A 17363-nucleotide genomic window follows, 5' to 3' on the forward strand; every position below is an offset into this window, starting at 1 on the left:
CACCAGTTCATTTCCAAACCATGAGGATTTCCCTCGAAAAGGCATCTCCAAAAGCATCACTAGCTAACCACTTTATTAGAATTCCTTTTGCTGCTGAATACAGAATGAACCAGGTTGGAAAAGACCTTGGAGATCATTGAGTCCACCCTGTCACCCAGCACCATCTGATCAACTCAACCATGGCACCAAGGGCCTCATCCAGGCTCTTCCTAAACACCTCCAGGGTTGGTGACTCCACCACCTCCCTGGGCAGCACATCCCAATGGCCAATCTCTCTTGCTGGGAAGAATTTCTTCCTCACCTTCAGCCTAAACCTCCCCTGGCACAGCTTCAGACTGTGTCCTCTTGTTCTGGTGCTGCTTGCCTGGGAGAAGAGACCAACCCCCACCTGGCTACAACCTCCCTTCAGGTAGGTGTAGATGGCAAGGTCTCCCCTGAGCCTCCTCTTCTCCAGGCTAAGCAACCCCAGCTCCCTCAGCCTCTCCTCCCAGGGCTGTGCTCCAAACCCCTCCCCAGCTTTCTGCCCTTCTCTGCTGATTATCTTTAACATCTTAACACCAAAACAAGCAGCAAAGCACCAGCAGGAGCTGAGAGCTTTCTCTGTTGGGATTTCATTAGAGAAATACCAAGCTGTGGATGTGCCCTGCAGTTGTGTCTGTGGGTTTTCACTTCAAAATAAACCTCCCTTCCAGCCCCTGTGCTGTTCAGCTCATTCAGAAGTCTACAAAACAGCTTCACCACCCTTCCTTTTGCCACCCCCCCAAATCATTTCTTCCTTTTTGCTTTGTTTCTCTGCATGAGAAGAGAAGGAAAGAACTTAAACCAAGAGAGAAAAAGCAGACACCTGACTTTGTGACAGCTATTTGGGAAGGGGAAAAGCATCTTAGAACAAAACAGCAAACCATAGAATTCTTTGGGTTAGAAAAGACCTTTAAGGTCCATCCAGTCCAACCATCAACCCAACCCCACCACGGCCAGCAAACCATGGCCCCAAGTGCCATGGCCACTTGAACCCCTCCAGGGATGGGGACTCCACCACCTCCCTGGGCAGCCTGTGCCAATCCCTGACCACTCTTGCACCAAAGGAATTGCTCTTAATGTCCAACCTGTCTCCCCTGGCACGATTGCAGCCTCTGGATAAGGTGGAAGGGGATGTGCAGTGTGTTGCTGTTGGATGGAACAAGGTTACACTGGCACCTGTGTGCCACTGATAGTCTTCTTCCCTGCCTGTGGTGTTGGAATCTGAAAACCACAGCTAAGCTTTTCTGCATGCTCTTTCCCTCAAAGTGTCATAGAATTGTTTGGGTTGGAAAAGCCCTCCAAGATCACCCAGTCCAACCAGCAACCCAACACCACCATGGCCCCAAGTGCCATGGCCACACGTTTCTTGAACACCTCCAGGCATGGGGACTCCACCACCTCCCAGGGCAGCCTGTGCCAATCCCTGACCACTCTTGCAGCAGAGACATTTTCCCTCATCTCCACCCTAACCCTCCCCTGGCACAACTTCAGGCCATTGCCTCTCCTCCTCTCACCTGATCCGAGGGAGAAGAGACCCAGCCCCATCTCAGCACAACCTCCCTTGCAGCTTGGCATCACAGCAAGGTGTGGTCCTGCTTCTGCATGCTGGAAGCACTGCAGAGCACTGCACTGGTGCTGCACTGAGGGCTGCACTTTGTGCATCAGTGGTTCTGCTTCCTGAGAGCCTTCCACCAACGACGTCCCCAGCAGCTTCCAACAGAGCTTGGAGACTGCAGCCCTTTGGGTTACCACATCTGTAGCAGCATGTGACTTCCTAAATCTGATCAGGGTTTGGGTTGGTTTTGGTTTGGGGTTTTTTATGCTGTTGGTTTTGAAATGTTTGCATTGCTCTTGGCCCCACTGCTGCTGCAGTGTGCAGGGCACTGTCCCAGCCTGGCTGCAGAAGCTCACTGCTGCCAGCACTGCTCTGCTGACACCAGAATCACAGAACCACCAAGGCTGGAAGAGACCTCAAAGATCATCAAGTCCAACCTGTCACCAGAGACCTCATGACTAGACCATGGCACCAAGTGCCACATCCAATCCCCTCTTGAACACCTCCAGGGATGGGGACTCCACCACCTCCCTGGGCAGCACATTCCAATGGTGAATAACTCTCTCGGTGAAGAATTTTCTCCTCCCCTCCAGCCTAAACATCCCCTGGCACAGCTTGAGACTGTGTCCTCTTGTTCTGCTGCTGGGTGCCTGCCAGAAGAGACCAACCCCCACCTGGCTACAACCTCCCTTCAGGGAGTTGGAGAGAGCAAAAAGGTCTCCCCTGAGCCTCCTCTTCTCCAGGCTAAGCAACCCCAGCTCCCTCAGCCTCTCCTCACAGGGCTGTGCTCCAGACCCCTTCCCCAGCTTTCTTGCCCTTCTCTGGACACCTTCCAGTGTCTCAATGTCCTTCCTAAACTGTGGAACCCAGAACTGGACACAGGACTCAAGGTGTGGCCTAACCAGTGCAGTGTACAGGGGCAGAATGACCTCCCTGCTCCTGCTGGCCACACTGTTCCTGATGCAGGCCAGGATGCCATTGGCCCTCTTGGCCCCCTGGGCACACTGCTGGCTTTGCTTAGGTGGCTGTCAATCAGCACCCCCAGGTCCACACCTGAAGTCCTACCTGCTCCAGTTCTGGGACTCCCAGCACAAGAAGGACCTGGAGCTGCTGGAGAGGGTCCAGAAGAGGCCACCAAGATGATCAGAGGGCTGCAGAACCTTCCCTGTGGGGAGAGGCTGGGAGAAGCGGGGCTGCTGAGCCTGGAGAAAAGAAGGCTCCAGGGAGACCTCAGAGCAACCTTCCAGCATCTGAAGGTGTTCCTAGAGGATAAGGTTCCTGGGCCACAAAGTTCCAGGTTGGCAAGGAACTGCTAAGCTCTCACAGCTCTTTTACAGAGGTTTGGGTTGGCTGTGGGGCTGTTTTGCACTGGGAGGTAGGAGACCACCACTGCCACACTGGGCCTGCTGGGGAAGCTTTCCAGGTTTTTGGGGGGGGTTGTGGGGTTTGTTTGTGTTTAATAGCTGAGTCGAGGGCATTCAGAATCCTGTTTTTCATTCAGTTGTGTTTTTAAACAAGAGGCTTTGTCTTCAGGGACATGAAAAGCCCTTTTATCAGGCTGGCAGGGGGAGCACACGTCAGCTGCCTCCCGCCAAGCCCTGGGGGAACGTAGCTCCCCGCTGCTCACGCCTGGCCACGGCACCTCCACCCCCACTGCCCCTGCCAGGCCAGGCCAGGGCAGCCAGGGGCAAACCCACAGCTTGAAACCCAGTCCAGAGGAAGGGAGGGAAACAAGGGGGGGTCCTGTTCATCTTGATTGATGATCTGGAGGAGGGGATTGAGTCCATCATCAATAACTTTGCAGATGACACCAAGCTGGGGGAGTTGATGTTAGAGGGTAGAAGAGCTCTGCAGAGGGACCTGGACAGGCTGGGCAGATGGGCAGAGTCCAAGGGCAGGAGATTAAACATACCAAAGTACCAGGTTCTGCACATTGGCCACAACAACCCCAGGCAGCGCTACAGGCTGGGGGCAGAGTGGCTGAGAGCAGCCAGGCAGAGAGGGACCTGGGTATAGTGGAGGACAGCAGCTGAACAGGAGCCAGCAGTGTGCCCAGGGAGCCAAGAAGGCCAAGGGCATCCTGGCCTGCATCAGGAAGAGTGTGGCCAGCAGGAGCAGGGAGGTCATTGTGCCCTGGACTCAGCACTGCTTAGGCCACACCTTGAGTCCTGTGTCCAGTTCTGGGCTCCTCAGGTTAGGAAAGATGTTGAGATGCTGGAAGGTGTCCAGAGAAGGGCAACAAAGCTGGGGAGGGGTCTGGAGCACAGCCCTGTGAGGAGAGGCTGAGGGAGCTGGGGTTGCTTATCCTGGAGAAGAGGAGGCTCAGGGGAGACCTTCTTGCTCTCTCCAACTCCCTGAAGGGAGGTTGTAGCCAGGTGGGGGTTGGTCTCTTCTCCCAGGCAAGCAGTGACACAGTCTCAAGCTGTGCCAGGGAAGGTTTGGGCTGGGTGTGAGCAAGAAATTCTTCCTAGCAAGAGAGATTGGCCATTGGAATCTGCTGCCCAGGGAGATGGTGGAGTCCCCATCCCTGGAGGTGTTTAGGAAGAGCCTGGATGAGGCATTTGGTGCCATGGTTGAGGGGTGAGTTGATCAGATGGTGCTGGGTGATAGGTTGGACTCAATGATCTCAAAGGTCTTTTCCAACCTGGTTAATTCTGTGATTCTGTGAAAGGAGAGACAGCAGGGAGCCAATGTTCCCACCCCTATTTTACAGCCTGGTGGCAATCAGACAGTGCACATAGAGTTTGTAAGAAAGCAGGTCCCACTCCAGATCCCTACTGCTCCTGCCTTCACCTCCCACCCTGCAGGACACAAAGCAAAGCCACTCCATAACACGTGGGTACACAAAAGCTGCTCCAGAGGAGAGAGTGGCTGGCATAATGCTGCCCATTTATACAGTCACAGAATCATTAAGGTTGGAAAAGCCCTCTAAGTCATCCAGTCCAACCATCAACCCAACCCCACCATGGCCACTAAACCCTGGCCCCAAGTGCCATGGCCACAGGTTTCTGGAACCCCTCCAGGCATGGGGACTCCACCACCTCCCTGGGCAGCCTGTGCCAATCCCTGACCACTCTTGCACCAAAGACATTTTTCCTCATCTCCAACCTAACCCTCCCCTGGTGCAACTTCAGGCCATTTCCTCTCCTATGCCCTGAGACTAGGGAGCAATCCCCACCTCACTGCAGCCTCCTCTCAGGGAGCTGTAGAGAGCAATGAGGTCTCCCTCAGCCTCCTCTGCTCCACACTCAACACCCCCAGCTCCCTCAGCTGCTCCTCCCCAGCCCTCTTCTCCAGACCCTTCCCCAGCTTGGTTGCCCTTCTCTGAACCTGCTCTAGCTCCTCAATGTCCTTCTTGGCATGAGGGCCCCAGGACTCAAGGTGTGGCCTCACCAGTACTGAAGGACAATCCCTGCCCTGCTCCTGCTGGCCACACCATTGCTGCTCCAGGCCAGGCTGCTGGTGGCCTTCTTGCCCACCTGGGCACCCCCTGGCTCACCTCCAGCTGCTGTCACCCAGCACCTCCAGGTCTTTCTCTGGTTGGACAGTTTCCAGCCACTCTGCCCCAAGCCTGGAGCACTCATGGGGTCGTTGTGAGCTGGCACTTGGCTTGCTGAATCTCATGCCCTTGACTTCAGGCTGTCCTTCTGCAGAGCCTTCCTACATTCGAGCACGTCACAACTGCTGCCCAGCTTGGTGTCATCTGCAGCACTCCTGTCCTCTGCAGGCTTTGTGCAGCAGGTCAGAGCTGCTTTGAGTGCATCCCAGGTCTGCAAATGTCAGCTCCCTTCCCAGAGAGGGGCTGTATATAAAGTTTCTGTGCAAACAACTTTTATAGCTTCTAAACTGAGTGAGGGCTTAGTTTATTTGCTCTCCAGACTGAACTGCAGTACAAGGCAGGGCACAGAGAGCTGCCCCAGCCAGTGTGGTTTAAACAGCTGTAAGCCACCTGGAGACACAGCACTGGGGGCTGTCATGGGGAGGGATGCCACTGATGGCAGCACTTAGTGCTTCCAGCACAAGTGACACAAGACACCCAGGTCACTTGGGTGCATGAGCTGCCGAGGTGGAAACTGAAAAGCACTCAAGCCCAGAGGAAAAAGAACAACAGACACAAAAAAAGTCCGCAGGGCTGTTTCCCAAGAGGAGGAGCTGCATCCTGCACAGGGATGGCTGGAAAAAATAGGGGGGCAAAGGAAAGGAGCATTCAGGCACTGGCACATCTCCTTGGGAGCTGGAGGATTCATTGGATCCTGAGAGCACACAGCAACCAAATATTTCCTGACAGCCACTCTGAGCACTTCCAACAGAAACAGAGCTGGAATTTGCTGCTGATTCAAATGGAAGAATTTGCTTTCCCAGCAGCTCAGTGGCAGCTTGTGAGGAGCCAGCCCACCCTGTCCCCTCCAGCCCCTGCCTTCTGCCAGGATCTCTACAACTGACTGATTAACAGCAGCCACTTGTTTGCTGCAGCAGGCCAATGCAGAGACCCACTGAAGTGTCAACACAAAGCAATTAAGATCTCCTTTTTTTTTCCATCCCATTTAAACAACCACCACCCAAAAAAACAAACCCCAAGAGCGCAGCAGGCCCAGCCTGGAGCAGTGACTCACCCCCTCTGCACTCCCCTTGCCAGAGGAACCTGTGGTTTTGCTGCCTTCTCATGAGCAGGGCTCCAGACACAGGAAGCCAACTCAGTCAGCATTAGCTAATTAAAGCTACTTCAAAACCCACAGCCCCCTGCCCGCTGCCCCAGCACACCTCAGGCTTGCTTCAGCAGTTATGAAGGGCACTGCCAGGCACCCAAGGCTCCTGCAGCTCAGGGCCACAACCCCAGGCTTGCAGCACTGCCACAGCCACCTGGACAGCTTGGAGGGAAGGCTGGTGAGAATCCAGGTGATTCTGGGGCCCTCAGCATAAGGAGGACATGCAACTGTTGGAGCAGGTTCAGGAGGCCACCAAGATGATCAGAGGCTGGAGACCCTCCCCTGTGGGACAGGCAGAGAGTGTTGGGGCTGTTCAGCCTGGAAAAGAGAAGTCTCTAGGGAGACCTCAGAGCTGCCTTCCAATCCCTGAAGAGGATCCAAGAGAGCTGGGGAGGGACTTTGGACAAGGGCTGGGAGTGGCAGGATAAGGGCCAATGGCTTTGAGCTGGGAGAGAGGAGATTGAGACTGGAGATGAGGAAGGAATTCTTTCCAGTGAGGGTGGGGAGACACTGGCAGAGGTTGCCCAGGGAGGCTGTGGCTGCCTCCTCCCTGGAGGTGTTGAAGGGCAGGCTGGATGAAGCCCTGAGCTGGTGGGAGGTGTCCCTGCACGTGGTAGGGTGGTTGGAACTGGGTGAGCTTTGAGTTCCCTTCCAAACCATTCTGTGATTCAGCTGATGTAGGATTCAGCCCTCAGGCTTCCTGTGGCTCACCCCATCCTCCTCTTCCTCCCTGTTCTGCAGGTAGGGCTGGGCATCAGAGAATGGTGTGGGCATCCACACCCCCCTGCTTCCCTTGCCCCCTTCACCCCTCCCAGCTCCTCTCGGAACCTGTGGGTCACCACCCTGCTCTCCTGCAGGGGCTGCTCCCCCACTGCCACACAGAGCCCTCCCCAAGGCCTGTGTCTAACCCTGGCAGGACTCTGCAGGCTCCAGAGCTGCTGGGCCAGCCCAGGGCAGCCACTCTGCCCAGGGCAAAGCAGGGAGGGGAGCAAGTCCCTGCTGACTGCTAAAGCCTGAGGTTGCTCTGCTTCCCTGCCCAGGGGACTGGGATGCTGCAGGGACCTCCTGGTACTGCAGGAACTCTCCTCCATGGACACTGGGCAGCTGCAAGCACCACATCCTGGTCTCCAAGCTGCTGCAGGATGCTTCCATGGATGAAGCGTTCAGTGGGTACAGAACTGGCTTGATGGCCACAGCCAGAGAGTGGCTGTCAATGGTCCATGGCCAAGTGGAGTCCCTCAGGATCAGTGCTGGGACCAGGCTTGGTTAACATCTTGGTTGGTGACCTGGAGAGTGGCATTGAGGCAGCCTCAGCACCAAGCTGTGTGGTGCTGCTGACAGCTGGAGGGAAGGATCCATCCAGAGGCATCTGGGCAGGCTGCAGAGCTGGACCCAGGACAACCTCAGGAGGTTCAACAAGGCCAAGGGCAAGGTCCTGCAGCTGGGGCAGGGCAATCCCAGGCACTGATACAGGCTGGGCAGGGATTGGCTTGAGAGCAGCCCTGAGGAAAAGGCCTTGGGGGTGCTGGGGGAGGAGAAGCTCAAGAGGAGCCAGCAGTGAGCACTTGCAGCCCAGAGAGCCAAGCAGAGCCTGGGCTGCAGCAAGAGAAGTGTGGCCAGCAGGGCCAGGGAGGGGATTCTGCCCCTCTGCTCCACTCTGCTGAGACCACAGCTGGAGCTCTGGGGCCAGTTCTGGAGCCTCTGTGCCAGGAAGGCTCTGGAGGTGCTGGAAGGTGTCCAGAGAAGGGCCAGGAGGAGGAGCAGAGGGCTGGAGCTGCTCTGCTGTGAGGACAGACTGAGGGAGTTGGGGTTGTGCAGGGTGGAGAAGAGAAGGCTCTGAGGTGACCTAATTGTGGCCTTCCAGTATCTGCAGGGGGCTATAGGAAAGCTGGGGAGGGACTTCTGGGAGTGTCAGGGAGTGACAGGACTGGGGGGAATGGAGCAAAACTAGAAGTGGGGAGATTGAGATTGGATGTGAGGAAGAAGTTGTTGCCCAGGAGGGTGGTGAGAGCCTGGCACAGGTTGCCCAGGGAGGTGGTGGAAGCCTCCTGCCTGGAGGTGTTTGCAGCCAGGCTGGCTGTGGCTGTGAGCAACCTGCTGTAGTGTGAGGTGTCCCTGGCCATGGCAGAGGGGCTGGAACTGGCTGAGCCTTGAGGTCCCTTCCAACCCTGACAGTTCTGTGACTATGATTCTAATTACCTTGCAGACAAGGCAGAGGCTCAAACCAGATCATAACCACACTCCTGCCTGTCACACAGTGGTAGGTGCCTCTCATTCTGATCAGAGCAGTGATTAGAAGATGCTTCCCCACCTGCAGAGACTGCACTGCTGTGGTGGCTAAAACCTTTATCAACAGCAGGACTCTGCTACAAACCACTGCACCCCCACAAATCACTTCTCTGTTGCTCTTTGCACGGATGTGGTGCTCAGGTATGCAAAACAGGTCTTATTAACTTATTAACAAAGGCCTATTAACTGCTGTTAGCTGCTTCCTTTGCCTGCCTCACCTGGAGCACACAGCTTTGGGGCACAGAGCCCTGGAGCAGGCTGCCCAGAGAGGTTGTGGAGTCTCCTTCTCTGGAGCCTTTCCAGCCCTGTCTGGATGTGTTCCTGTGTGACCTGTGCTGGATTCTCTGCTCCTGCTCTGGCAGGGGGGTTGGACTCAAGTATCTCCAGAGGTCCCTTCCAGCCCCTCACATCCTGTGAGGAAAGGGTTGCACAGAGCTTTGAGCAGGTATTTCTTTGCAGACTTGGCCAAGCAGCTGCACCCCTCATAGGATCAGAGAACAGGTTGGGTTGGAAGGGACCTGTAAAGGTCATTTAGTGCAGCCTCCTGCAATGAGCAGGGACATCTTCAACGACATCAGGTTGCTCAGAGCCTCATCCAACCTGACCTTGAATGTCTTAAAGGATAGGGCTTCAGTGTTTCACCACTCTCACTGTAAAACATCTCTTCCTCATGTCTAGATTGAATTTACCCTCCTTTAGTTCAAACCATTACCCCTTAGCCTAATTCTATCATTTCTGTGGCTCCAACAGGTCCAATGTCTCTCTGCTGCTGAGGACCCCAGACTTGGATACAGTGCTCCAGGTGAGGTCTCTCCAGAGTGGAACAGAGGGGAAGAGTCACCTGCTGGCCTTGATCATCTTGCTGTTCATCTTCCCCTTCAACCAAGCTTTGTGCACCCTGTGCACAGAGCAGATGAGACTCTGCTCTCAGCTCCTGCAGTGCTTGAGCTACTGAACAGCAGGCACCTGCAGAGCCATCACCCTAACCCTCCTTTATTCCCTTGTTGACCCAGCATTCCCTGGCCAGGCACACAGCAAACTGCTCACCTCAACAGCCCAAGGAGCAAGTACACACAGCCTGAGGTTTCACACTGAGCTCCCTTAAGCTGCCCTTGCTCTGCAAATGAGCCAGCTCTCACCCCCCAGCTCTGCAGCTTCCTCAAGCTGCTGCCTTCACACACAGGACACACTTTGGCCCACCCATGCCCATTGTGCAGCCCACTCCTCACCTGCTCTACAGCCACAGGGAAAGGACCAGGACCACAGATAGCAAGTCCACCTTGCAGCTCACTGCCTCCTAACCCCACATGAAGTGTGGCCAGCAGGGCCAGGGAGGGGATTCTCCCCCTCTGCTCCACCCTGCTGGAGCTCTGTGTCCAGTTCTGGAGCCTCTGTGCCAGGAAGGATCTGGAGGTGCTGGAAGGTGTCCAGAGAAGGGCCAGGAGGCTGGAGCTGCTCTGCTGTGAGGACAGACTGAGGGAGTTGGGGTTGTGCAGTCTGGAGAAGAGAAGGCTCCCAGGAAACCTTCTTGTGGCCTTCCAGTATCTACAGGGGGCTACAAGAAAGCTGGGGAGGGACTTTGTAGGGTGTCAGGGAGTGATAGGACTGGGGGGGATGGAGCAAAACTAGAAGTGGGGAGATTGAGATTGGCTGTGAGGAAGAAGTTATTCCCCATGAGGGTGGTGAGAGACTGGCACAGGTTGCCCAGGGAGGTGGTGGAAGCCTCCTGCCTGGAGGTGTTTGCAGCCAGGCTGGATGTGGCTGTGAGCAACCTGCTGCAGTGTGAGGTGTCCCTGGCCATGGCAGCGGGGTTGGAACTGGCTGAGCCTTGAGGTCCCTTCCAGCCCTGACAATTCTGTGATCCTGTGATGTGGAGATTATCTCCAGCTGCCACTTTTGAAGCAACTCTGAACCAGCAGAAATCCCATTAGGAGGTTTTCAAACATGAATAACATTTCATTAGGAAGCTAAAACTGGCTTGCAGGGACAGACAGGCTCCCTGCTAGGATTATTTTCACCTGGGAGCAGACTGTGAGGCTTTGCCCTTGTTGTTACACAACTCACCCCTGCTGCAAAGGAAAAGATCTGTTAAACACATCAGGAGGAGAGACAAATGCTGGAGTTAGTCACCACACTTGGCCTGCCAGCAGCTCTCTCTGGGTTTGGAAACAATGCCTCTGTAGGGTATTCACCTCTGGACACCTACTCTCCTCCAGCAGGTCCAGGTTAAAAACCCAATTCTTTATTTATTTCTACTATAGAATCAATAAGGTTGGAAAAGACCTCAGAGATCATCAAGTCCAACCTGTCACCCAACACCTCCTGACAACTAAACCATGGCTTTAAGTGCCACATCCAAACCCCTCTTGAACACCTCCAGGGATGGGGACTCCACCACCTCCCTGAGCAGCACATCCCGATGGCCAGTCTCTTTCTGGGATGAACTTTCTCCTCACCTCCAGCCTAAACCTGCCCTGACGCAGCTTCAGACTGTGTCCTCTTGTTCTGGTGCTGGTTGCCTGGCAGAAGAGACCAACCCCCACCTGGCTACAACCTCCCTTCAGGGAGTTGGAGAGAGCAAGAAGGTCTCCCCTGAGCCTCCTCTTCTCCAGGCTAAGCAACCCCAGCTCCCTCAGCCTCTCCTCACAGGGCTGTGCTCCAGACCCCTCCCCAGCTTTGTTGCCCTTCTCTGGACACCTTCCAGCAATTCAACATCTTTCCTAACCCGAGGGGACCAGAACTGGACACAGGACTCAAGGTGTGGCCTCAGCAGTGCTGAGCACAGGGCACAATTCCTCCTAGGAAGGAGAAATTCACCCAGGGAGGACAACCCCAGAGCTTTTTCTGAGCAGTGCTTGGGTAAGTGCTCAGCAGAGCTCTGGGCCACACAGAGGCAGGGTCCCTCCATTGGTATGGGAATCACAGAATGGTAGGGGGTGGAAGAGACCTCCAGAGATCACCAGGCCCAACACCCCCTGCCAGAGCAGGGTCACCTAGAGCAGGTCACACAGGAGAACCACCTGCTAAGCTTTCCTGTGCTTTCTGCTTAGACTTGAACTGCTGCCCCAGCATCCATGGACAGCCTGAACACCCTGCTCCTTCACTTTCTGCATGTTGCTCAAGGTGTCCTCTCTGCCTTCAAGACAGAACCAGCCTCATTAGCTTCAGTCATCTTAAGCCCTTATTAAAAACAACTGCTAAGCTATCAGCCACTTCCCAGGCCTCTTACCCCTCTGGCACAGCCAAGACTTTCTGGGGTGCAGCCAGGTCTGGATAATGGTGAGCACATTCAGCACCCTGACCCAGAACCAAGCTATAGCCAGAGGAAACCCCAAATGAGCATCAAACCCTCTCACAGCATCAAGCAGGGATCAGCCCCTTGCTAAAAGCCCAGGAAAGCCGTGGGCAGCATCCAGAACACTGAAGGCTGAGGAGATGACAGAGAAAGGTGGAGGGATGAGCACACAAATCACTGCCTTGCAGACATAGCAAACAGAAGAGAGAGGCAGGCAGCTGAGGATGCTCAGCCACCTGAGAGCAAATTGCCCAAAGGCTGGAGGAGAGCACAAGCTGGAGTAACACAAATGCCTCCACTTAGGCTGCACATGGGAGGGGGTTGGAAAAAAACCCAACATAACAGCACAAAAACAACACAAACACAGCAGAGATAACAAGCAAACAATAAACCCAAACCAACTAAAAACAATAAACTAACAAAGCTTCCCCAGACCTCAGTGCAGTCCTCCCAACATAGCCCTGAAGGACTGGCAGCCAGAGCTGTCCCTGATGATGCCCCTGAAGGGGTGAGACAGAATCCTGAAGCAAACAGATGGATGCCTGCCTGCTCTCATGATCCAGCATTTACTACAAGGAGGCTGGACAGACAGAAGTGTAAAACCTGTTGGGGACCTAAATGGAAGGGAGAAGCACAGAAGCTGCAGTGGCTGAGAGTGGCCAGGTGGAGAGGGACCTGGGGGTGCTGGTTGATGGTAGGCTGAACACGAGCCTGCAGTGTGCCCAGGCAGCCAAGAAGGCCAAGGGCATCCTGGCCTGCATCAGGAAGAGTGTGGCCAGCAGGAGCAGGGAGGTCATTCTGCCCCTGTACACTGCACTGGTTAGGCCACACCTTGAGTCCTGTGTCCAGTTCTGGGCTCCTCAGGTTAGGAAGGAGGTTGACTTGCTGGAACGAGTCCAGAGAAGGGCAACAAAGCTGGGGAGGGGTCTGGAGCACAGCCCTGTGAGGAGAGGCTGAGGGAGCTGGGGTTGCTTAGCCTGGAGAAGAGGAGGCTCAGGGGAGACCTTCTTGCTCTCTACAACTACCTGAAGGGAGGTTGTAGACAGGCAGAGGTTGGTCTCTTCTCCCAGGCACACAGCACCAGAACAAGAGGACACAGTCTCAGGCTGTGCCAGGGGAGGTTTAGGTTGGATGTTAGGAAGAAGTTCTACACAGAGAGAGTGATTGCCCATTGGAATGTGCTGCCTGGGGAGGTGGTGGAGTCACCATCACTGGAGGTGTTCAGGAGGAGACTTGATGGGGTGCTTGGTGCCATGGGTTAGTTGACTAGGTGGTGTTGGATTGGTTGATGGGTTGGATGCAATGATCTTGAACGTCTCTTCCAACCTGGTTTATTCTATTCTATTCTATCTACACCCTGAAGCCTCACAGGATGTTAGGGGTTGGAAGGGACCTCAGGATATCCTTGAGTCCAACCCCCCTGCCAGAGCAGGAGCATAGAATCCAGCACAGGGCACACAGGAACACATCCAGATGGGGCTGGAAAGGCTCCAGAGAAGGAGATTCCACAACCTCTCTGGGCAGCCTGCTCCAGGGCTCTGTGCCCTCACAGGGAAGAAGTTCCTCCTCCTGTTGAGGTGCTGTAGTTTATATCCTCCTGGACATGGAAGAGCAGGGTGAGGTGGATTGGATGGGTGGTCCAAGCAGGGGCTGTGCCAACTTTTGAGGAGTGCAGCTAGCTGCCAGAGCCTGCAGCTGCATTCACACACACACACATCAAGCTGCAGATCCACAGCCAGGCAGTACCAACCAGCTTGCTGCTCCCACTCTGACACATCCATGTGCAGAGTACTCAGAACCTGCAGGGCCCAGCAGAAAAGAGATAACATCCTGCTCAAAGCACTACTGATCAGGCACTAATGCAATGTTTAGGAGAGGTTATCTGGCAAAGAGGCTTTTCAGGCTCCTTGCCAGATCCTTCTCCTAAAGGCTGAGTTTTGGCGCACCACCAAGTTGAGCAGAGCGACCGCTCCGGGATGAGGGCACATTTGAGACCATAACCCACCAGAGGGGTTCAGCTCCCTGATGAATTTCAACAGTTTGCTCCCATCAGTGGAAACAGCAGTACTGCCCTCTCCCCCCCTGTTGAGGACTGGCTTGAATTGCAGGGACATGGGTTCTATGAAGCAGCTGTTTGACCAGAGTGTGTAGGCCAGACTCCATCTTGCTGTTCACTGCTCACAGCTTAGCTGGTGTGCTGATGCAGCAAGGCCACCACAGCCCTGTGACTGTGCTTGCAGTTTCTCATAAGACAGCACCATGTGAAATAGTTACTTACAAGATAGTAGTGTGTGAAACAAAGTATATGTGACACAAAGAGCCACTGAGACAGGAGGTTGTGGAGTTGCACATAGGTCTAACTGCAAGTAGCCTGGATATTGTGATGTAAGCCTGGACTAATAGCTAATAGAATAATGACACTTGTGCCTATTTAGCTGAAGATGCTTTATAAGCTGTGCTTTCAAGCAACAAAGTTGAAGCTTGCCTATCAATCATATTGATTGCTGCGGGTCTTCCCCTCACCGTCCCAACACCCCCCCATTAACCAACCAGTAACCTCACCAAACAGGTGATCCTTCCAGGAACTCTCAAGGTAAAAAGGAAAAGCTGAACACTCATCCCACTGCCTGGGTTGCAAAAGCAAGTCATGTCCTGAGAGAATTCAAAGCAAGGAGGTAAAAAAGAGGGGGGGGGAGATGGGCAGGGGTCAGATGTCAGCTAATGGCCTGAGAGACTCAGAAAGCTCTATTTGTACTCCTGGCTCTGGCTCAGATGAAAATAAAGCAGTCATGCTTAGCCTCTCAGGGTATTCTTACACCGACAGTGATTCTTGCTCTTGTGCAGCCTCCCAAACAAACAGCAGCATTAAACACTTCCTCCTGCTCACTCTAGATCTGAACCTTCAAGAAAGCACCCACCCCTCACCTCCCATCACAAGTGAAGGGCCTCCCAGAGAAAGCCAGCAGGTTCCCTGCCTGCACAGGGGAGGAGGGATGAGGATCCCAGGGCTGAATCAGTGTGAATATCCTTCCCCCACAGCGATCCGGACCTGCCTGCTGAGACCTGCAGCTCACCCTCCACATGCTTTAAGCATGAGTCCATTTCCCAGTGTTCAGCCCAGAAGGAGCCCAGTTCCTTACTGGGGTGAGCTGCAGATCTCAGCCTGTGCCCTAGTTCCCAGCAGCTAGATAAAGCCCTTCCAAGGGAGTCAAGGCCCATGCAGCCCACACCCATCTTCACTTCCAGCCTCCACTCTCAGGTAGAGTCACAACATCATAAAGGTTGCAAAAGACCTCTAAGATCATCAACACCAACCCTCTAAACACCCAACCCAACACTATTATGCCCACACCACCATGTTCCCAAGTGCCATGGTTTTTGAACAGCTCCAGGCATGGGGACTCCACCACCTCCCTGGGCAGCCTGTGCCAATCCCTGACCACTCTTGCACCAAAGACATTTTTCCTCATCTCCAACCTAAACCTCCCCTGGTGCAACTTGAGGCCATCTCCTCTCATCCTCTAGCTAGCTACTCTGGAGAACAGACCAACCCCACCTGGCTTCAACCTCCTTTCAAGGAGATGTAGAGAGCAGACGTCTCCCCTCAGCCTCCTCCACAATAAACAACCCCAGTTTCCTCAGCTGCTCCTCACCAGCCCTTCCCCAGCTTTGCTGCCCTTCTCTGGACATGTTCCAGCACCTCAATGTCCTTCTTGGAGTGAGGAGCCCCAAAATTTACCTCTGCAGTACTGCAGGTGTGGCCTCACCAGTGCTGATTACAGGGAGACAATCCCTGCCCTGCTCCTGCTGGCCACACTATTGCCATACCAGGGCAGGATGCTAGTGGCCTTCTTGGCCACCTGGGCACACCCTGGCTCATTTTCAGCTGGCTGTCAACCAACAAGCCCAGGTCATTCCCTGCTGGACAGCTTCCAGCCACTCTGCCCCGAGCCTGGAGCATGCATGGGTTTGTTGTGAGCCAAGTGCCAGCCCTTGGCCTTGTTGAACCTGCTACGACTGTGGATAAAGAGACCTCAATACACTGGCAGATAAGAGACTGATATTCAATGCCATGGTAAAGCAGGAAGCATTACTCAGTCTGCTGAACTTCCCTCCAGCCCAGGCAGGGGCACCAGCCTGATCCCTAACTTCCATCCCACTGCAGTCACTGCCTGCTCCATGCCAGCAAACAAGCTGCTGCAAGCCAAACCCCCAGCGTGACAGTGCCAGTCCCCGGTGAGCCGGACCAGAGGGAGTTCCACCAGTTCATTTCAGGAGGGTGGGGGTTGTGCATCCTCTGAGAAGGCACAGCTTTGCTGGAGTAATTTTTGCAGACTCTTTTATCACAGTCTGAAGGCAAACAGAGGTGTCCTGAAATGGCACCGCCAGGGGTGAAATCCCAACAGCAGGAAGCTGCTGCTGCTGCTGCCCAGGCAATAAACATCCAGAGAAGTGTCGAGAAATGTTTGCTTAAATAAGAAACAAGCCACTAGAAACTACAAACCACACTCTAAGCCTTGGAACTGTGCTTCAAAAGGTTTTTAAAACCCAGGAAATTGAGCAGCATCTCTCCATAGGTTACCCAGGGAGGCTGTGGCTGCTCCCTCCCTGGGGGGTGTTCAAGGCCAGCTTGGATGAGGCCTTGAGCAACCTGGGCTGGTGGGAGGTGTCCCTGGAACTAGATGACCTTTAAGATCCCTTCCAGCCTAAACCATTCCATGATGCTATGAATAGGAAGAACCACAAATAAAAGAAGAAAAACCTTTTCCCTTCCTTCTCCTGTTGCCTACAACAGGAGAAAGCACTTGGGGGAGGGGGGAGGAGGGGGGAAGGAATAAAATGAAAAAGGAAAAAAAAGGGAAAAGCCAAAATAATTTGATTCAGGGCAAGTAAGGAACAGTAGGCTGCAATCAATCATTGTCACTGTGTGGCTATTCCTAGCTGCTTCTAGAAGCAGAGGAAAAACCCTGTAAATTCCACTCTTCTTTCCTCTGGAGAAGGTGGGACAGATGCTACCTACCCTTAAAACAGCAGAGGCATTAATCAAAGGTCAATGTGAATGAGGCAGAAGAGCAGGGGAGCTGCTGCCTTTGCCTCCCAGAAGCCTCCCAAGGTTCACTCTGACAGCAGGGTGTTCCCTACACACTTCTCTGTCATTTCACCTACCCCCAAGAGGAAGCAAAAGCCACCAGTCCAGCACCAGGCAAACCTCTCCTCTGTGACTCTTGGATTTTGGACAAGCATTAATAATTCCTGCAAAATGAACTCTAATGAGCAGGTTTCAAGGCCAAGCAGGATCTCCAAGATGCACCCAGCACTTCTGCAGCCAAGAATTAACTTCTCATTAGGCCCCTGCAAGCTGCTTTGCTTTCTCATCCTCCTCCCTTGGTTTAGCAGCTCAGCCACTGCCCATTACCCTTAGGACAGATGTGGTGGTTGAAGGGATGTGTGCACTGTAAACAGCCTCATTGCTACTCTGAATTCCAGGAGGGTGTGA

The 17363-nt window shown here is 54.1% G+C and overlaps 1 protein-coding gene across 3 annotated transcripts in view; it reads right to left on the bottom strand.

The window, feature by feature from the left end:
* Positions 1–17363, bottom strand: part of PLS3 (plastin 3) — a 104842-nt gene that overhangs the window by 48383 nt on the left and 39096 nt on the right. The window lies entirely within an intron of this gene.

The sequence above is a fragment of the Melanerpes formicivorus genome, unplaced genomic scaffold (genome assembly GCF_026170545.1).
Source record: "Melanerpes formicivorus ecotype bairdi unplaced genomic scaffold, bMelFor1.0.p_v2 SCAF_73, whole genome shotgun sequence".
NCBI classification, from domain to species: Eukaryota; Metazoa; Chordata; class Aves; order Piciformes; family Picidae; genus Melanerpes; species Melanerpes formicivorus.